Source organism: Brachycentrus maculatus, unplaced genomic scaffold (assembly GCF_059751285.1).
Source record: "Brachycentrus maculatus isolate JH-2025_06_01 unplaced genomic scaffold, ASM5975128v1 h1tg001798l, whole genome shotgun sequence".
NCBI lineage: Eukaryota > Metazoa > Arthropoda > Insecta > Trichoptera > Brachycentridae > Brachycentrus > Brachycentrus maculatus.
Genome location: NW_028282384.1, coordinates 26,214 through 34,673, shown reverse-complemented (window position 1 = coordinate 34,673; position 8,460 = coordinate 26,214). Strand labels below are relative to the sequence as shown.

Sequence of the window (8,460 nt, the reverse complement as noted above, 5' to 3'; positions counted from 1 at the left end):
TACACCGCCCTTGCCAGTTTATGGGGAAGATGCACCGAAGTCATTAGGGCTTCAACAATAAAGACAATAAACCTGCGGAATACACAGCAGTTGAAGTATAAGAACAGATCGGGCATGATTCGAGTATTTAATTTTTATATGTCACATATTCAAACCCCTATATATATTTTCTGTTCGTATTCTAACTTAGAATTCCAAGCAACAGTATTTATTCAATTAACAACCATAGGCAGCTGATCAAAAAAACTAAAACTATGAAGAACCAACCTTGACAGCCTCATATTCGACAGGCCAATCCATAGTACGCTCTCTCTAATAGAGTTTGTTTTACTCACGAGATATGCAAAATCATACAATTTTCATCTTAGATATCGCAAATAGAGTCGCAAACAAAAAATAAAGGTGGTACACGAGAGATGCCCTGTTGTGAAAATTAATAAGGACATATGTGAATATTTTAAAAGGGATCACAAATATCGTGTTATCATTATCGTACGCTACCATACACTACCACATATTATCATATAAAGCTAAACTTGCCAATACTGATAGCAGAAATTTTGGGATTAGCTGCACTATTGAGTGAGGAGTCAGCCTCGCATTTGCTGAGCTCTGGTAAATTTTATATTTCCTTATATGGAAAAGCTGACTCATTCATTTGATTGGAGCTTACAAGCAGAACTCGAAGTTTGTTGAGTTTGGAAACTAAGGGAGATAGTTCCATGATACTATTGTAGCTCAAATGCAGCTTCGATAAATTGCGCAGTTCATACAACTCATGAGGAATGTAGACTATCTGATTTCGCGACATGTTCAAATCCTCGAGGAACTTCAATTTCGCAATTTCAATCGGGATAGTCACAATCTGATTATTAGAGAGCCATAACAGCCGCAAATTTGGTACACTAGTGATTTGGATGGGAAACTATCGCAGACTCGAACATGTAAATGAAACTGAGCCAAGTTCTTTTAATCCTGAGAGATCGCATGCAATTGTCGGCGCGTTATCGTTACTGCCGAGTTAGATGTATTTTAAGCTGGGCAGTTGATCCAGTTCAACGATTTCTTTAAAGCAGTTTTAAGCTAAGTACACATCGGTCAGGTTCTTCATCTTCCCGATTCCCTGCATGGACTTCAACTTATTTTTGGCTAAACAATATCATATAAACTTACTCAAATTCAGAAATTTCACATTGTTGAACTTCTCAGCAATTTCCTAAATCTCATCGATCCAGTTATTCGGAAAACTGAGAGTATTCATAAGAGTTTGGGCACGGTGGTCTTTTACTTAGAGAAGAATTTCTTTAGTTACGTTTCGATTCGCGATTCGCAGCGCTTAGTACTTCTTGTTATAAAGAGATTTGATCTCTTTTATGGTTAAGTATTTCATGACTTAGTTTGGAGTCAGCTTCGCCAGCTGTTCCTCGGGCTGCTTGACTCCAAATACCACAAACTTGGTGAAGAAGTCCTCAGTTGCCGAATTCTTGTTGTTGGCCTTCAACTATTTGACAATCATCGTGCCTTCATTGAAAGAGACGTAGTATGTGTCATCTTATATTGAGAAGATCCTGCATTTAATTTCGATGATGTTGGCTGACTCCAGCCTAAAGATTAGGATGTATTCCGATAGTTTGGATTGCTCGCAAATCCTATGTGTGACCCAATCAGCAGACACCCAGAGCTCCTTGAGCAGTTCCTCTTCGCCGATGCTATTCATCCGGCAAATTGCGCATACCCAAAAATTATCGCATTTCATGCATTTCTTATGAGCAAATATATACCTCGACTGCGAATAGTGATTCGAACACAGATTACAGGTGAAAGGCAGTATTTACTATTGAAGATTGTCCTGATTCACAGTTTAGTTGTCTCCATCGCATCGATGGAATTTGTCTGATTTGATGAATATCTTGCTGTTTGCCATGAGGGTCGATCTCTCGTTGAGAGATGTCCAGATGCTGCACATTTCATTGATGGGTCCGTGGTTCGCTCTTTACAGTTCGTAGATGAAATGATTGAACCGATCGGAGTACAGTATGAAATCAGTAACATCCGTTTTTATTGCGAGCTGTATCTCACAGAGCATCGTCCCTGAATACAAGACGTTGATAAGGATATCTTTGGTGCCTCTGTTCAGCCTGTTCTTAACACGGACAATTCGCATTTGCTGCGGTGCAATGATGCTCAACATTTAGATTTCCTTGTAGATCCTTATTATTTATTTTTATTTTGAGAAACATTTGCATCTCATCAAATCTGATATAGTGAATGTCAAGAGTTGAGGACTCTCTGGCCACTCAGCCCAGCCTTGCAGGTGCCTCTCAAACATCACATGGGAAACTCTGAGCAGCCCATGAATCAGCCTATTGAGATAAGTGACCGCGTAGTGCATCACATCGTCTGTATTCTTATTAGCGAATTTTATCAAACTCTCCTCGAACTACGGTAGGCTGTTTTGGGAGTAGAACATCAGATTCTGGAAGGAGAGTAGGGCTTGGGATCTATCCACATATTTATGCATGTCTGTAATCAGTGAGTTAATGCTTCGCCACTACTCCTGGATGATCGAGTTAAACTCCTCCCTCATTTCTGACGTCATATCAACTTCGCCTCTACCGGTCATCACGAAGGGCTCGTCCCGTTCAATATAGTAATCGGCTGTGAATTTCTCTTCCAGCTCCTAACACCACTTCACAATGATCCTCAGGACTGTCGGGCTGGATATTTTCATATAGCACGAACTTATCTCCTCGTAACTGTACGGCCTTGTATCTTTCGGGATCTTCAAGTTTATCGCATAGCTCGTGTACGACTGCACGTTGTTGGCATATTAAATTTCCTACAATGTGGCTGTTTTGGCCTTGTTCCCAATTTACTCGTTTTTGCGGATCGTCTTTTCGTTGAGCTGCATTACTTTCTTCTTCAAACTCTCTTCGTCTTAGTTCTTCATTTAGTACTCCGTGTATTCGTCAGTTTCGGTCCATTGTCGGTTGCGGACAGCCTTGAACAAGTTCTACATTTGTTGATTAAAACTATCAAATAAAGTTGAGCTTTGCTGGTCTCCTTGGGAGAGTTCAGTCTTCGGGAGTTCAGTCTTCGAGAGTTCAGTCTTCGGGAGTTGGAGCAGATAGTTGATAAACTTCATAATGAGATCGAAATACTAGCCACTTTCCCGATACTCGAAACGAATCTGGCTCTTCAGGAGCATATTGTTTTAATTGGTGTCGATGGCATTTGTGTGGGATATCAGTTTATCGAGATTTTGGTTGACTTCCTTATTGTTGGACTGAGGGTACCGCAGCAGGAAGTATGGCAAGAGCCCATATTTGAGATGAGTATTGATTAAGCCAAAGTCTTCATCAGTGAGAATATTGCTCTTGGACAACGCGATGATGTTGCTCAGGAAAGATTCACAACAGAATGATTTCGTGGTTTGAGTGTCAAATGCTTTGCTCAAATAGTACTGGAAGGATGTTGAGAACACTTGCCGGGATACATTTCCCAGCCATATCTTCATCATCTTGTTGCGCATTGCACTTTCGGAGGGTAAAACTGGAGCCTCTGCCAGCGAATAATGATCTCTTTCCTACATTTATTTTGTGAATTTGCCCATCATTTGGCTCAGCTCGGTCGTACCTATGGTTCTGCTGGCAACATTTGAAACAGTGTCGAGTGCTTTTCGATTGTTGGGTAATGGCTTTTAGAATATTCGTCGGCTGCGAAATTGGGATGTTATCGCTTGTCTCGAAAGCACGCATCTCTTCTATTTTGAGCTATTGCTTTAAAACATTATTTTATTGATGAGTTATAATGTAAATGAGGATCAATTCGGCATTTCTAGCAAATGCTCATATATCGCCCGATGTACATATAGTTTTTAATCACTGATCAGAAATAGATGGATTGGAATGATCAAATAGGTTGCTTAAATATATGCTTAGGCGATGATACTTCCAGTTGTTGATCAAATGTTGGCGTAGTAGACTTCATTCGATCCTTGCGCGATCATTCTTTGCATTTAGAGCCTTTCCCTGACGAACTCATCAAAATGCTTAATCTTCCTGTCATTCTTCTTAGCATGGGATGCAGCGCTGGAGTAAGCATGCTATATTTTCATTTACTGGCGACTCACCCTCTACTAGTGACTCCCTCTCTACTGGCTTGTATAGCAGACTTTATCTCCGTGTCCTTTCCTTTTGGAGAAAGAACTGAACTCTTCATCCTACATTGAGTTGGAAGTAAAGCCGGGTTTAGTGATTTGTAGAGTTTCAAATGAGAGCAGTTGGCCATTTCTGCTGCTCTATCGGCTTTTTTAAGAGGCAGTGAGTAACAGCGACTCTTATTCATTCATAACATCATTAATCTAATTTTGATTACCCCCATATTCCTCAAAAATTCCAAGTCCTCGATCACTCTAAAACTGATTGGCTTCTAATTTCTGCATGCTGGCAAGGATTTGGGTGAGCTTTTGATCACCGCTGTCAATGGGTTTCATTGAGTTAGTTTTTTTTACTACTTTTTCTCCAAATACCTGGTTCTCCTTGCCAACAACAAGTGAGCTTTTTCGATATATTTTAGGGCATTTCTGAGGATGCAGCGAGCCAATTGTATCAACCATGCAGATTCCCTTGCATTTAGAATTAGATGAGTACTGCTGCAATGCTTTATACTCAGACATACTCGATGCATTTCGTTGCTACTATTACATGAGTACCTGCAAGTCTGTCCATTCCCTGGTTGCGTAGCCCTTCGACTGCTGTTCAGTTGCCTAAATTTTGCATAACAAATACTACTTCTTCCAACAATCTTTCTCCTCTCGCAGTCTTTCGATCTTATCTATATACACATCCAGTATAATTCTCATCTTATGTGCGGCTCCACATTGGCATTGCATTTGGTTTAGTAACTGGTTAATCCTTTGCGTTTTTGTTTAGGTTTATGGCTATTTCCTTCTATTTTGATATTCGTCGATCTTCCGTAAATCGATTGTAATCGAATTAGCTTTGTGAGAACTTAAATTTTAGGAGCTTGTGCCTTTGATGATTTGGTTGAGCTTACTGCATAATTGGGGACCTTTGTAGAACTGCGGCTTTGATTGTAAGGGGTTCATTTGGGTTGGTAGATAATGTCAGCCAATAAACAATAAATATAGTTTAAGTGTAGATTAAGATTTATTATATTATTCGGGCTAAAATGTGCTCTATGTTGGAATTACGCTTACAATGTAAGGATCTTCGAGTATTTCTTAGCTTAAGTACTCCGAAGATGCAGTGGAAGTACTATTGATCATAAGGTAGTTCACTAAAGTAACTAAATCTAAAGATGCAGTAACAAATTCCACTATTTTTTAACATGAAAATTTCAATAAATATTATTTGCAATACCTAAAATTACCACAGATGAATATACTATTTATTTTTATATTCGTTGATTCAAAGAGCCCACATTGTATTATATTTTGCCTATTCTCATGAGTTAGTTACCCAAAAATGAAGTGCATGCCTTCAAGATGAGTAGTCAAGCGAAGCCGAAATCTTATTCTCAAAACATCTCCAAAATCAAAGATCAAAGGTATGCCCACAAATCTCTTGAACATAAAATCGTCAATACCAAAAAACTGTCTCTGTAGCAGCAATAGCCGCAGCAAGGCACTAAAAACATAAGAAAACACACACAATAACCAAAATCGCCATTCAACGAACTCAAATAACTCATCGATAAATAGTATCGTGATTACATGGGATAAGATCGTCAATCCCATGAGGCAGTTCCCCATAAGTAAGAGCAACTCACAACCAAAGGGCCAAAACTGCAAAGAAACACAAGACTTCAGGCGAACTCTCATGAAAAATAAATGCCAATTAAATTGAAGATTGTGAGCTAATACTCACCAAAATATGAAAAATTTTAAAGCCTAATTCAAAATACGGCTGATTTGAATGTTTCAGGGGTTAAATAGGCTTTCAAGACTCGAAACAAGCTCGCCAGTACTCCGACTTTATCCAATCATAACACGCGCATCTATAAGAGCAATGAGCCTTCAGTCATTAATCTCACAAATAAGTGTTCGAAAGTGAAGAAAACTACTCTAAAGAGCACTACTAATGCTAAATTCTTCGAAGATAAATTATTGAACCGAAACAACAATAGTAAAGTAGTTCCTGACTCTACTGACACAGCAACCCCGCAGACAATCGATAAAAGCTCACCCTATACGCAACACACTAAAACAATCGAAAAGATTGAAGAAACTCCCAAACAAAAGAGCAAATTACCTCTCCTCAAACCAAAAGTGGCATACAGAGAAGGTGCCCTGCATGATCTCGTTATGAGTCATGCAAATGCAAAAGTGAGAACCCTCTCCTAATGCAGATAACTGAAGTATAAGGGTGTCACTGCTCAGCTGCAAAAGACATTAACATACAAGTAGCACTAAAAGTATCAGCAACCCGCCGAGCAAAACTACTACTATTAAACACGTTTCCATAGAGGGCACAAAAAGTATTGAGGAATAAATAACAAATAATGAGTTTCTTAATTTGATGATTTTTATACGGAGCACTGTTGAGGAGATCTCGGCAATCTTGATCACAAATGCCTACTGGGATTTCATTGGTGATGAATTGTCATTACATATTGATTTTGGTGGTATTATGGCTTATATTATCATTGCATGTGCTCCTCTTATAGCTGAAGGGCTTCCCCACCTTTCTTTCGAGACACCACTTGCTATTCAGAGGCGGCACAAATTCTTTCCTTCCTGAGATCATTGGCCACTTTGCCGAACCCTTCCTTCTCCAAAAAAGTAAGCATATCCTCCTTGCTATATTTCTTCTTGGCCTGCCCATTCTGCACAAACAGAATAAAGAGCGATAAAGCATTGGAAAACTACTTCTTGAACTCTGACGTGATGAGCTTATCCTTGAGCACTCTTTTGATAAGCCTGTTGACAATGCTGCCCTGTAAGAGCACCATGCCATCTTATTTGGGCTGCTCTGCATTCTAATTTTCACTTGGGTGCTGCTCGTCTGCATGCTGAGTGTTCATTGCTGTAGATATATTTATTATATGAGTGATGGCTTATAATAGGCGCCAAAATGCATGAGTAGTCAGAAATAGTTCACCCACAGTCGAGATAAGGAGTGTATGTCTGCAGATGAGTAAATCTATAAAAATTCTGAATCAATCGCGTGATGGTGATTCAAGGAATGATAATTTATCACGAGTATTTGATTATATATTATAAGGGTATGAATAATAGCTCACTTGCTGAAGTCGATTAGATTCTTTCCAAGGTCAGGAAGGGCTAGCTCATTTAATAATCCAGCATCAAACAAGTCTGCGAGAAGGCCAAGGAAATCCTGATAAAGGAAAGCACGGTCGTCAGAGTATAATCCCCTGTGACTATATGTGGGGATATCCATGGCCAGTTTTACGACCTGCTCGAGCTTTTCAAAATCGGGGGCGAGCCTCCATTTATTACTTACCTGTTCCTGGGGGATTATGTCGACCGAGGACTGTACAGCATCGAGACTTTCATGCTGCTGCTGACAATGAAAGTGAGATACGAGTCGAGAGTTGTCCTGCTGCGGGGGAACCACGAGTCACGGCAAATCACGCAAGTCTACGGGTTCTATGATGAGTGCTTGAGGAAGTACGGTGCCTTGAATGTCTGGAAATACTTCACATAGATATTCGACTACCTGCCATTGGTTGCAGTCATTGACGACAAGATATTCTGCGTGCACGGAGGTATCTCCCCGACCACGCCAATGCTCGATTAAATTAAGGCATTGGAGCGAAAGCAGGAGATACCCAATGCAGGGTCCATGTGTGATCTCATGTGGTCAGATCCCGATCAAGAAGTAGAGGGATGGATTGTCTCCCCTCGGGGTGCGGGGTTCCTTTTTGGGGAGAACTGTGTCGAGCAGTTTAATAGGAACAACAACATATCTCTCATCTGCAGGGCTCATCAGCTCGTTATGGAGGGCTATAAAAAGATATTCAATAAGAAGCTGGTAACAGTGTGGTCTGCCCCGAATTACTGCTACCGCTGCGGGAATGTCGCCGCTATCCTCGAAATAGACGAGCATCACAATTAGTATTATAAGACATTCGAGGCATCACAGTAGGAGCCGAAGACCACTCGAAAGCGAATTCCTGAATATTTTTTATGAAATTTAAATTATCCTAAATTTTAATCGAATCATGACGATAGTATTAAATTGATGTGATAACCTATCGTCTGAATAAATGCAATGAGGGATTCTTCAGTTCCTCTTGTGAATAAAATACAATATTATATATCTATTATTGGGCCCTCATTTAAATTGTTTGAGCCTCTAATCTTCAGGTATATTGGGAACTTAATCAGCAGTTTTTAAACTACACACATACTCCGAACTCAAAAATCAGATGTTTTTATGCTCTCTCTCTCTCATGAGATGTGGATACCTTCGG

General features: G+C 39.9%; 1 pseudogene; it reads left to right on the top strand.

Annotated features, from left to right (window-relative positions):
• The first annotated feature begins 7,250 nt into the window (after positions 1 to 7,250).
• LOC148298625 (serine/threonine-protein phosphatase PP-X homolog 3 pseudogene) lies at positions 7,251 to 8,177 on the top strand (annotated as a pseudogene).
• Positions 8,178 to 8,460: the final 283 nt, after the last annotated feature.